This window comes from Cavia porcellus, unplaced genomic scaffold (genome assembly GCF_034190915.1).
Source record: "Cavia porcellus strain 051 isolate PalLab524CR breed Dunkin Hartley unplaced genomic scaffold, mCavPor4.1 scaffold_7, whole genome shotgun sequence".
In the NCBI taxonomy this organism is placed as follows: domain Eukaryota; kingdom Metazoa; phylum Chordata; class Mammalia; order Rodentia; family Caviidae; genus Cavia; species Cavia porcellus.
In genome coordinates this window covers 30,703,349-30,716,671 of record NW_026947490.1, presented here as the reverse complement: position 1 = coordinate 30,716,671, position 13,323 = coordinate 30,703,349, and the positions used below count along the sequence as shown (strand labels likewise).

Here is a 13,323-nt window from a genome sequence, read left to right as displayed (position 1 = left end):
ATATGCACTTGTAAATAAAAAAATGAAAGCAATAAAATTTAGAATAAACAAATCAGAAATTTTACTGTATGATATCCAGTACTGACTATATCCAATGAGGTATATCATAATTTTATTTTTTCTAAATGAGTAGATTATTACTGTTCTTACCACAGCAAGAAAATATGAGTAACTGTGAAATAAAGAATATGGTAATTTGTTTCATTCTAGTAGTTTATAGTGGATCTATATATAATGTTCTCATCATCATACTTTGAATACATACAGTAATATTAATTTAAATAATGGTGCGCTTCAGGTCTTTGAACATGAAGGATGAACTTGGTTTGCCAGAAAATATCTCAGAGAAGCAGAGAATCTGGTTAACATTTGTGCCTTTCTTCCAGTTCCCCAAGCTGAGTCCTCCACATTTGCTGCCCCCTCAAGACTTCAGAGATTATGCAATTGTAAGAGCCTCCTCTATACATTTCAGTAGTCTCTTTGGAGATAGAAGCTTTCATGAAGCTTAACTGCCTTTGGTAATTAGCACTGGGAGGAAAAATTCTCCAGAAACTACCCTGGTTCCCCAAGCCTTGTCTGTCATTGCCAATACAGGTGAAATGATAATTGCCATTCCAAGGAGAGCAGAGATCACTGATTCGCACACTCTTATACCAAGGTCTTGATTCCTCCTTGCCTGCAATGCTGACTGTTGTGTTACAAGTTGTCCCAAATATTTTTAATGACTTCATTTAGTCACATGTATGTGGGGAGAATGAAAGAAGCATCAGAATATCTAAGGGCACAGCTCGGTGGAATTTTACAAATGGAACACTGCTCTCTATGCATAGAGAAATAGAATTTTATCATTTAATCTGAAGCTTTCTTCTGTCTCATCTAGTATCCCCAGAGTTAGAGTTCTCTGGGACCTGTATGTAGAAATGGAATAAGTTAGATATGGGTTTACATCTATTTTACTATTTAAAGTATTTGATCAATTAACATCAGTGAAAAATGTTCACATTTGCTATTTACAATTGATGAGCTATTTGGGGGAATTTTTCTTTGTTATTTAACATTAATGATGATACAATTTTCCAATGATTATGGGGCTCTATTCATTAAATATCAAGCAATTAATTAAAATATTATGGTGTGAATGGGCATAAGGTTGGTTTTCAGTTGAGTTCTACTGTGAGTAATAAATAGTGCTATCTGTAGACTTACATGTAGTGGGTCTTTTGGTGATCCATGTATGAGTTTCTGTTGAGTAAATTAATAGAAATGAATTATTGCAAACATAAAATTATACCTTATACTTTTGATTTTGGTTGATATTGCTGAACAATTTTCCAAAATATCTGACTCATTTCGATATTGCTATATGTGTATATCATATTGGCTTATCCATGTTCTTACTAAAACTGATTATTTCTTGCCATGTTTATTTTAGCTCTCTGGATGATAAAGATGGCACCAATTAGTGATTTTTATTTCCTGATTAGTAATGTCATTGAATATATTCTGTGTGCTCATAACCCACTACTTATTTTTAAAATTTCATCTAAAATATTATTTCATTTTAATCCTCTTGTGTAATCTACTAGAGTCATTAATGGTGGATATACGTGTTTCCATATCTCTGTTTTGTATCTTTCTCTTTCTCTATCTCACTCTTCTCTCTCTGTCTATATGAATGCAATTATGAATGTGTCTTTTTATGAAAATGCCCATTAATTGTAACACAAGAGAAATTTCATCCATAGAATTACTTATTTTAAAGAATTATTTCTTAGCAGCACAATTTGTAATAGCTAAATTTTGGAAACAGCTAAAAGGCCCATAAACTGCAGAATGGATGAAAAAGATATGGTATTTTTATATAATGGAATATTACTCAGCTATATAAAGGGATGATCTTGAGACTTTTCTAGGCAAACGGAAGCAACTTGAGATTATACTCATAAGTGAAATAAATCAGATTAACATTGGTAAATATCATATTGTCTCCCTAGTGTAAAAAATAAATAATAATAAGCTGAAACAGTAATAAGATCCAAAATGTACAAGAGGTAATGTAATAATGAAAGGGAAAGAAAGTGCTCAAAAGGAAAGAACAACTTGTAGGGAACAGTATGTATGTATATTTAAGAGTGCACGATAGATAAGTTTTTGATAGTTCATCAAAAAGAATAGTTTGTGCTATCATTGTTGCACTGACTGTTCATTTTTATGTTTAGATTTCATAGCTTGAACAGCTACTTCAAAGATATTACACAATATGTTAACTAGTGTTGATTTCTTACTGTTAATTCTTGAAATTCTGTATTATTTCTACCTTTTTTCTGTTTTGCTTTTTAAAAATAGAAAAGAACTATTTCTTAGATGAAATAAGTAATTTTTGTAAAACACTTATATTTATCTTAAATATTTATAATTGAAATCCATTCAAAATTGACCTGCTATATGATGTTTAGAAGGAGTATGGATTTTTGTTCTTTCACTGTAATTAAGAAAAAATTCAGGATTGACTGAAAATTTTGGATTTTGCTTTCTTTCTGTATGCTGTCATTTCTCCTCCAGCTTAACACAGCCTTTTCCTTAATGATGGCTTTCTCCAGAATATGCTGAATATTGTCTTTGCCTACTTTTCTTTCTTGAGACTTGGCAATCCCACAAGAGCATACCACTAAAATTGTTCTGGTATCAAATCTCTACAGTAAGCCAAGTTGTTACTCAAAGAAGTGGATATTATAACAATTTAAATGAAATTTTAAAAGGAAATTACAAAATAACTTTGAAGCATTTGGCAATAGGCATTATCTTGTTTCAGATTATCATTGGTGTCCCGGACAATGTCTTCCTTCTTTACCATTATATTTTTCTTTTCCACAAAGAGAAGCAGAGTAAAGTCCACAAATGTGATTCTGAGGCACGTTGATAACCAACTTCTTAGTTCTTCCTAGAGAAGTTCCTCATACAATGGTAGCCTTTGGGCTGAAACAGTGCTTCAGTGTTTTGGCTTCAAATTTGTCTCATATGCTGACAGAATGGCAGGGATGTGTCAGTTGGTACCAACTGCACATTGAGCATCTTCTTCCAGAATATCACAGCCAGCCCCTTGGACTCTTGTTGGAAAGACTTTAAAGTAACAGCTAAAAAGAATGAGGACTTCTCTATTCACTTTTACTGGATCTTAAACAGTGGCCAATTTAATTATTCCTCTGTTCACATCATATTTTTCTGGAGAAGGTTTTCAGCAGAAACACTAGAAAGAAAATAAATGTGGGGTTCTGTTGTCTTGTTGACTATGGGATCATCATTAACTTTGTCTATATAGCATTAGTAATTTTTCTTTTTTATTAAATTTTATTTAAAGAAAGACTAAACAAAACAAAAAATAGGTAGAAATAATACATACGTTCAGAGAAAAAAATAAACAGTAAGAAATCACTAGTTGATGTTTACATATTGTCATTTTACAAAGAGTTGTTCAAGATACAAGAATGGAACATGTAAAGTGGGCATTCAAACAGTGAGACTGCAAACAGTTCTGTTCAACTGTCCAACAAAAACTTAGTAACATGGTTGTCAATCCTATACACTTAAACATACATGCAGTTATCCATATCTTCATTTATATTTAGCTTAAACAAACTAAAGCAGGTTAAAATCATTATGAAGAAAGAATAATGGTATTGCTGGATTTCACATCATGACACTCTATGATCAGCACTGGGTATTGTAGTATTTTTTTAAAATTTAATTTAAAGTAAGACTAAACAAAACAGAAAATGGGTAGAAATAATACATAATTTCAAATAAAAAAATAACAGTAAGAAATCACTAGTTGATGATTACAGATTGTCTTCTTACAGATAGTTTTTCAAGATACTAAAGTGGAGCATATAAAGTGAGGATTCAAACAGTGAGGTTGCAACCAGTTCTGTTCAACTATCCAACAAAAACTTAAAAATATGGTTATCCATCCTATACACTTAAACATACATGCAGTTATCCATATCTTCAATAATGTTGAGATTGAATAAACCCAAGCAGGCTAATATCACCCTGGACAAAGAATAATACTATTGCTGGGTTTCACATTATGACACTCCAGGATCAGCAATGGATATTTTAGTGTCTCTTTTTCTTCAAAGTATCTGTTCATTTCATCATGTGTTATATGATCAGCTCTCGAACTGTTTATAGATTCTTCACATGCATGAGTATTAACATGTATTTCTATCCCTTCTATATTACAGGGAGAAACAAAACAAAGCATGACAAAACAAAACATATTCCTATAAACACATGAAATGAAATAAACATACAAGACCGTTGTACCAATTGTTCTACCATAGTTTCTATGTTGTCTCTTGTTGTCTCCAATAGAATTGGCTATATCATCAGACATAGTATAATTGAATATATCAGTACATAACATTAATAAAAACACAACTTTGTATATAGTATAGAACTTCAAAAACCAGCAGTTATCCATCCAGAATGTGTATCGTTGAGTCCTGTCATCTTCAGTGTAGTTGCCTATACTCTCAGAATTGATACTATCAATCATATCAATTTTGAATAAAATATTCTCTGACTCATTTCTGTTATGCTCTTTTTTTGCCATCAGTTGTCTGCTTATCTTCTTCATTCTGTTTTCTGCTCTACTCATTGAGGCCTCTCTGCCATTGTTCCTAGAATCCTAGTACTTTTCTCTCTCTCTAGAATGCCCTGGAGTATTCTCTGTAGAGTTGGATTGGTGGTTGCAAATTTCCCAAGTTCCTCTTTGTCTTGGAAGCATCTTATTTCTCCATTAATTTCTAGAGACAGTTTAGCAGGGTATATCAATCTGGGATGGAAATTATTTTCTTTCATGGCTTGGAATATTTCACTTCAGGCTCTTCTTGACTTAATGGTTTGTGTTGAGAAGCCTGCCGTTATTCTGATGGGCCTTCCTCTGTAGGTTATCTGTTTCTTGTCTCTAACAGCTTTTAATATTCTGTTCTTATATTGAATTTCTGGGATCTTCATTATTATATGCCTGGGTGTAGCTCTGTTTTGGTTGTAGGTGGCTAGAGATCTGTATTCCTCATATATCAGAATATCATTTCCTTTTCCTATGTTTGGGAAGTTTTCCTTAGCTATTTCTGTGAATAGCCTTTGTAGTTCTTTTGTTTGTACCCCTGCTTCTTCATTCACATTCTTTATTCTAAAGTTGTAGATCCTCTTGTCATCTTCTAGCCTTTGTATTGTTACTGCTTGTTTCCTTGTTATTTTTAAAAAGTTTTCCCTTTTATACTCCCATGTTGCAAAATTGTCCTCCTGTTTGGATAACCTATCCTTAGTTTCTTTCAACCTGATTTGTCATCTTTCCATAGAGTTTTTAATTTCCTGGTGATCTCTTTGAATTTGCTTCATGTATTCTGTATTTTTATACCTGCTTCACCAAATAGTTCTCTCCTGTTGTTTGCATTTCTCCCTTCTTCTGTCTGTGTCTGCTTGGGGGTGCTTAGTATCTCTCTTATTAATATTCTTATATCTTGCTTCATTTGGCTAAATATTTCACTTTTGAACTCGTCTATGAGGTCCCCAGTATATCTCTTTATGTCCACTGGTGCTGTGTCTGATATTGCATGTTTGCTGTTCTCATTCTGCTTTGTATTTACCAGTCCTGGGTCAATGTTCTCAGGGTTGTGACCTGGGGTCTTTTTGTTATTCCTTCCTCTTCCCATCTTTTTTGCTTCTTCCAGGAGGCCCCAGTTTCTATCTTCATTTGTTACAATTCTTCTGAAGCGTGCTGGCTAGATCACCCTTCACACTGCAGTGTGCTAGTGAGTTGCAGACAGAGACAGCACATGCATGCCCCTCCCCTCCAGATCAGTCAAGCTGCTGTGGCCTGCACTACTGTTTCTTTATGCTGCCTCCCCTCCAGACCAGACAAACCTCTGGGACCCCATTGGGCCAGTGTGGTTTAGAATGGGACACCGCTGCAGGGACTTGACCTCGGATAACCTATTGGGTCTTAGCCAGGGCACGTAACTCAGGCCTAGTTCACTCCACCAATCCCATTGGTGGAGTTGACTGAAGTCACTGTTGCCCCTTATACTTGCCAGTCCTGCCTGGTTCCAGAATGTCATCCTCTGGAGCCCCCCTATTTATGGAATGGCTCCACTCCAGTCACCCACCACAGCTCTCTGCCCACTCAGCTCTCCGCTCGGCTCACTGACCCCCTAAACTCAATGTAACTGCACCTCCAGTGGGTCAAAATGGCGGGACCTTGGACAGCTTGGCAAGTCACAGCGGGACCGTGGCAAGTTGGGGTGCGACCCTAGGAAGTCATGGCACGACCCCAGCAAGTCATGGCATCAGCCAGTTGTGGCAGGACCTCTGATGGTGGGCAAGTCACCTTAATTTCTTCTTGGGATGAGAGAATTCATCTCCCTCTGTTTGGGGCTCCCCACTCTGTATTATGTTGAATTCTAAGTTGACTATCTCAGGGAGCTTCTCTAGCATTAGCAATTTTTCCTGAAGTTAATTTTTCTGTGATCATGATCTGGACCAGTGGCAGTATGACTTTCATCCTGTATACAAATAAGCAGGAGGTACAACACAAACGTATCACTAATGCTTACCTCAGATCCCCGAGTCCAGAGTTACCCAACACATTCTTGTGTTGGTGAGCACCGTCATATCTTTTTACACTCTCTCCACTATCTTTTAGACTTCTGTGGTATTGTGGTCAGGGGTTGTGTGGAGAACAAGCAGAATCAGGACATGGAGTTTATAATATTATTTTATAATTGTCACTGGGAGTTAACACAAGAAAATGCAGGAAACCTATCTGCAACCCCTACGACATAGAATATTTAGTCAAGATCCTACATCCCACAGCAATGTCCCACATGAGTCCAAATAAAAACCCAGAGCACAGGACAATGCCTTCCTTGAGTCCAACTGGAGGTCCAGAGCCCACAAGAAGGACTCATGCCAGTCTCTTTTACGGATCTGGGCCGGGAAGGCCCAAAGGTCAGCAGTGAAAACCAGAAAGTCCATGCCAGCAGGGTGAAGGAACTGTGCTCATGGGTTGAGGGTTCTATGCTGGAGCTGAGAAGTCATACTCACATCAAAGACCAGGGCTGTCCTGAAGGTGCCACAGCCATCCTCAGAGACACAGAGGTCTCAAGCTCCTCTGACAACAAGCACAGTTGGGTACATGCCAGGAAGCCAGCAGGACAAGTTCATCTTGGAGAACAAGCAGCACACATCTTCCCCTCAAGAGCCAGGAAGCAATGCTTGATGTGAAGACCAAAACTCCAGGAAAACCAATAGCTTAAACAGCAATTCATAGGAGAACCCACAATGCAACAATGCCTCAACACCTCAGTGTCCTCCTTCTCATTTTCCACCTATTTATGCTAGCAACTTTTCTCAGGTGGAGCATCTTCACTCAAGTGTCATGCTGATGTAATCCAGCTGGCATTAAGTTGACCACCAGTTCTTAATCCATAACATATGGCTGTCGTATATATTCTCAGTTCATGGTTGGAAAGCACTGGTGTAATTTCTGTGTGGTTTCAGACTATCAGTCCCTTTCTGATCATAAGCCAGAATTATTCTATATTAGGCACTACTTTACCTTGATAAAAAAAAGTACACAACCTCACTAATCTTTTCAGAAATATATGTATTGTATGTTTGGCAGTGCTTTCTTTTGTTTACTCCTTATTTTTTTTTAAATATCATCTAAAAGTACAAAGAGAAGCCACATAGTTCTCATTGGTCAATTAATGCGATTTCAACTCACTGAAATTAGTATTCATATGGGAACGATGGACATGGGAAATCAGGTTGACCAAATTCAGGTGTACACTGTTCTGTTCTTCATGACCGAATCAAACATTGCTTGAGGCAATTTAAATGGACATAATTCACTTTCTCAATTAATTAAAATATTTTCCTAAATCTCTTGCTTCTGGAAACAAGTGGCAAAAGAATACAACACTAAGAAATTCATACAAGACATTGTTCAAGGAGAATTATGTGTGGGTTTACTGTGTCTTACACCAGTTACCTAGGCTGGGTTTGCAAATTATCATTTGTTCATAGTTTCTTTCATGAATGAAACAAAGAATGGTAGAGGCAGTGTCAAGATATCAGGCAGAAATTAGATCTCCTTAATGTATACAGAAATGAAAATACATCAAAGGAACACTGATATGCGAGATGAGAAGATTGTTGGAATTCCACCGGGCTGGGTCTTCAGATACAGACAACACACCACGGCACAGGGTCTTCTGCTCCACCTGTGTCTGATGCAGTGGTCCTTTCCCTCCTCTTAGAAGGCAGGAGAGGGCCTCAGCTACTTAAGCTGAATTAAAGGACTCCTAGGAGTAAAGACGAAAGCCTTTAAAATAAAGTGAAGCCTTGGATCCTGAGTGGGCTGCAGGAAATGTGCCATGTACTCTTGCACTGTGAATGTTGTTTCCTAATGTTCTATGTGACTCACTTCTCTTATAACACTTTGTTCATAACTCAACGTGAAATCCAGGTTCTAATCTGTCTCCTTTCACTGATAATGCCAAAGATACCATGTCCTCCATTTTGTCTCCATCTCAGGCTCCATGTCTCGCTTGCTTGCTTTCACTCACAGTTTTTATCTCTTTTGGGCCACTGCCTAAATGCAGAACATCCCACACACATACACTCAAATCTCCTCACAACCATTTCATTAATGCCTTGTACACATACATTTTCCATGAATTTCACCCACCATGGGCATTAGCACATTTCTTACTCAATCTGTACTCCCATGAGCCACTTCTTTCCCATGAATTCATGATTAATTTTCTGCAGGCCAATTAGGTACTATGACTTAGCCACTCTCTTCATCATAGGGACAAAATATCTAACATCAGTGACATTAAAAAAAGAGGGAGATCTATTAGGCCCATAGTTTTTGAAGTTTCAGTTCATGTGGGTGGTATACAAACCAACAGTGTCATGAAAAAATGGTCCAGTACTCGTCAAGCAGAGAGAAATGAGAGGGGCTTTTGAGAGAGAGACATACCCTTCCAGGTCACTGCTCCAGTGAGCAGTCTGTAATCAGTATCTGCCTCATAACAGCAAGTCAGCTAGGAACTTATCAGTGGACTATTTCACTCATTACTATTGTGCCCCATGAGTCAGTTACTTTGTAGCTTTGGAGAGGAGGCATTCCAGATCTAAATCATAACAGCTTAAATCTTTACTATTCCTTAAAATCTTTCTTTTGTATGCTGAAATGTGGATATATGCTTTAACTCCTATGGATGTTTACAATCTTTGTCTTTTTTGCCTCTAACTTCTTGTTTATGCTGCTCTGACTTTCCTTGGCATTCTAGGTTCCACACCAACATCTCGTTCCTGTGTGCACTCTCTTCACTGTGTTCTCTTTTGTACTCTTGTGTTTCACATCTGTGTACCATCATTACCCCCAAACACTGCACTCTTACACCAGGTATTTGCCTAGGCTGGAGAGTTCAGGACAGTTTTTAAAACTTTCCTGGAAAATGTTGTCTTTGCAAGTGGTTGCAGGATTGCAGGGATTAGAATTAGGGAAAAAGGGCTCACCCTTTGAAGTCCTCACCTGAAGCTTTTGAATCAACATCAAGAGCGCAAGTATACCGATGGCTACATAAAGAGTAGATCTCTCTATGAAGACATATACACTCGCTGTGGTCATTTATGAGGGATCCTTTCAGAATGCTCGCTTTTGGACCATGCATGGACATTGTGTTTCTCACTGATGTTATTAGTAGAGGTTAATATTGGTAAAGGAGATTTTTTCTGTGAATTCACAATAATCCCTTTGTTCAAATGAGTGTCAATTAATATATATATATATATATATATATATTATATATATATATATATATCTGTGCAGAAACATTCAATGATTTCCAAAGTGAACTATGAACTTTCATTTCATTTCTGTACCTTTGAAAATGTATCACAGTTGTGTGGTCTCAATCTGTTTCCCTGATAGTAGCTCAGTGACAGTACTCAATGAAATGACTTGTGTGAAATAAGTAGATTGTGGTAAGAGACTTTTCGGGGAAGCCAGGAGGACAAGGAGACACACATGGCTCATTGTTATCCTCCTCTTGTCAGGCCTCAGCATTTTCTGACCCCACCTGTGAGATCTGTCTGCCCTCATGGATCATGGACAAGTAGGAGCCTCTCCTCACTGCACTGTTCTCTTCAGAGATGCTAGCAAGAAACTTGTAATTGTGGTTGACAGTTGTCACCTCGGGAAAACTTTTGCAAATCTCAGCTCCTTAGGCCTACACACCCATTGCTGCTATGGGTGAAAGAATGATTATCTGTCTGATAGGAGGGAGGTCACAGACTCAGTCTCAATTACTTTCTCTTTATGTGTATGACTATATGTGCATGCATATGTGTGTGTGTGTGTGTGTGTGTGCATATGTGTAGAGCAGGAACAACTTTGATGCCATGTCAGATATATCTTGAAACTGCAGAAGAAGAAAGATACATTTTATGATGATAATACTTAAAAGAAGGAAACAGGAGCAATAAGTGACTTTAAATGAAAAAATATTAGGGACTGATCATGTCCTTAATCACCTGTGTGAGGGTGCAATGAAAGATAAAAGAGATAGGGACTGTAATGTGGAATATCATGTATTTCAGAGGGTCAGAACATTTATTAGCCTAAGGTGAAGACTATCTGGACTTATATTTTTTAATTCAACATTGAGCTTTCTAGGGTACATATAAGGTGATCCAGGCAATGGTAGAGTGGAGGGCACTGATGTGAGCAGAAACAAAGCATTCTTATATGAATAAGCCATTGATTAATGGGAAACTTGTTTTTCCTTGGGTAAATATTTATTTCTATAGGATTTCTTTGTGAGAGTCAGAGAGTCCTCAGCTGAAATTCTGTCTTGCCTTCTGTGGCATCAGAATGCCATAGGTTATTGAAAGCTACACTGTGACCAGTGGCATAGGGAGGGCTGTTTCTGCATGTCTACTGCTGCCTCGTCAGGTAAGGCACGTAGGCCTAGGACACACTCAGACTTTTAATATAGAAAGCCAGTTTCTGGATTTGTAGTTCTCTCAGGGTGGTCTTCAGCAAAAAATTACTATTTATTTGATTTCAAATATTTTACAAATAAATTTCTTACATGCATTTGTTTTCCATGATTACCTTCAAACTATTACCACACAATACCAGCCAATTCACCCTTCCCATAAGCTGTGCAAACCAGGAAGGGCCCAAGAAGAGAGAAACCAGTTCACCCTCCCTGTGAGTCAGCAGAAACCATGCTGGTCTGGGAGAAGTACAACAAGAAACCAGTTAACCCTTCCTGTAAGCTATGTGAACCATGTAGGGCCCAAGCCAGTTCACCCTTCCTGTGAGCTGACTAGTGTGTGAGCTGAGAATCAAAAACTATCCCCTGACCCATAAGCAACCCACTGGTTAGGGGGACAGACTGAACTGATAGCAACTGATGTACCTACCCACCCAGCCCATAAGCAACCTGCTAGTTGGGGATAAGGCTGAGTTGATAGCAACTGAGGTACAAAAACAACTAAATGCTTGCATTGTTTGATTAACTTTGCAGGACTAAGACCAGTAGTCTCAGCATCTATTAGGAGAATAATTGTGTGCAATATAGCAAATATGGGGGATTTCCCCTGGTTTTTTTTTAATCCAGTATTGTTGTCACTGTTTTGTTCCAATTTATTGTTTTGTTTTATTTAATGTTCTGTTTCAATTGGTCTTATTCTGTTTCATTTTATTTGATTTTACTATGTCTGATGGTATGGACAACTAGTGTAAAGATAACAAGATACATTGTGATAGCTGTTGTCAATTTCCTATTATCTTGTTTTGAAGTTTTGTACCACTTACATTGTTTTGTTTTGATTGGTTTTATTCTGTTAGGTTTTATTCTCTTTAAAATAAAAAGTAATAGTATAAATATTTTAATACTAAATTTACTGAGACATGAGATTATTATATGCTACTTTTGCCTCTGCAGTTAAAAGAGGTGCTCAAAGTAGAGGCAGTTAGCTTCTGGCATTTATTATTTTTCTTTTCCTGAAGTTTATATACATTTCTTTGGCAGACTCTATATTCTTAGGAGTCTGAGAACAGAAACCTGATGGCTTGGGATGGTTTTCTGATTAGTATGTCACAAAGTACAAATCAAGCATCAGGCAGCCTGGCCTGTATTCACAAGATGGTGAGAAAGATTCAACTGCTTAGATCTGTGAGTTTGTTGGAATCAGTTATTGCCTTTGGAAAGATTCAAGGATGTTAATGTTTATTGATTTATTCACTTTAACACTGAAGTCCTATTATGAACAGTTAGGCAAGAGAAAGTAACGAAGTATATCATAACTGGGGAAGAGGAATTCAAAATGTCCCCATTCCACAGATGACATAATCATAGACTCCATCAGAAAGCTATAACTCATTAAAAATTCAGCAAAATTATCCACCATAAATCAATACACCTAAGGCAGTAGCATTGCACAACACGGATTATCTGAAAAAATCAGTGCAGGAAGTACTGCCTTTTCCAGTGTCTTAAAAAGTTATGCAGGAGTAAATGTAACCATGGAGCTAAAAGACCTCTACAAGGAGAAAATATTGATGAGCAAAATTTAACAGGACACAAAGCAGGGAGAGACATTCTGTGCTCCTCATTTGAAAGAATTGAAAAGAAAACCATCAACAAAGTAACTAGGCAAGCTACAGAATGGGAAAAGGCACTTTTAAGTACATATATGACCAGAAGTAAATGGAAAAAAACATCAAAGAAAACCAAACAGCTCAATAGTGAAATAAAACTATTTGTTAATAATTCAATTTAAAACAAGAGAGCTAAGTGGAAATGAACAAAGAACCAAAATGTGCATGAAAAGTGCCTCATCTCAGTAATCAACCAGGGAATTCAAGTCAAATCCACAGTGAATGGCACTTCTCTCAAACTTGCATGGTTATGATCAGAAAGACAAATGGTAGCACGTGCCTGTGAGGTGGCAGAGGAGATGGTTTTCATGCACAGAGTTGATGTCCTAATGTAAATTAGTACTAACCCTGGGGAAGTCTATATGGATGTTTCTCAAAAATGAAGATGAAAACTACCATTTCATGCAGCGATCTTATTATGGATTTTATATCCAAAGGAAATAAAGCCAATTACGTCAAAGAAACCCTTGAAATCCCGTGGTTATTGTCGTATTGTTCAGATGAGGATACAAATGTTAGCAAACCAAATTGTCCATCAACTAATGAGTGGTAAGCAAGATGTAATACCTATC

At 37.2% G+C, this 13,323-nt stretch overlaps 1 long non-coding RNA gene and 2 pseudogenes across 3 annotated transcripts in view; all 3 read left to right on the top strand.

Annotated features, from left to right (window-relative positions):
• The window catches only part of LOC106026665 (uncharacterized), a 31,228-nt gene that overhangs the window by 10,762 nt on the left and 7,143 nt on the right, over positions 1-13,323 (top strand). The window contains exons 4-5 of one of the 3 annotated variants that reach the window (XR_010048483.1): positions 387-446; positions 4,245-4,329. The exons of 1 other annotated variant lie outside the window; for it this stretch is intronic. This is a non-coding gene — a long non-coding RNA (uncharacterized LOC106026665). Of the gene's footprint in view, positions 1-386; positions 4,330-13,323 lie in introns of those variants that run through there. One more of the 3 variants, XR_001200249.3, reaches the window with a different exon arrangement.
• Positions 2,756-3,345, top strand: Cavporv1r-ps687 (vomeronasal 1 receptor cavPorV1R-ps687 pseudogene; annotated as a pseudogene).
• On the top strand, positions 6,498-6,709 carry Cavporv1r-ps688 (vomeronasal 1 receptor cavPorV1R-ps688 pseudogene; annotated as a pseudogene).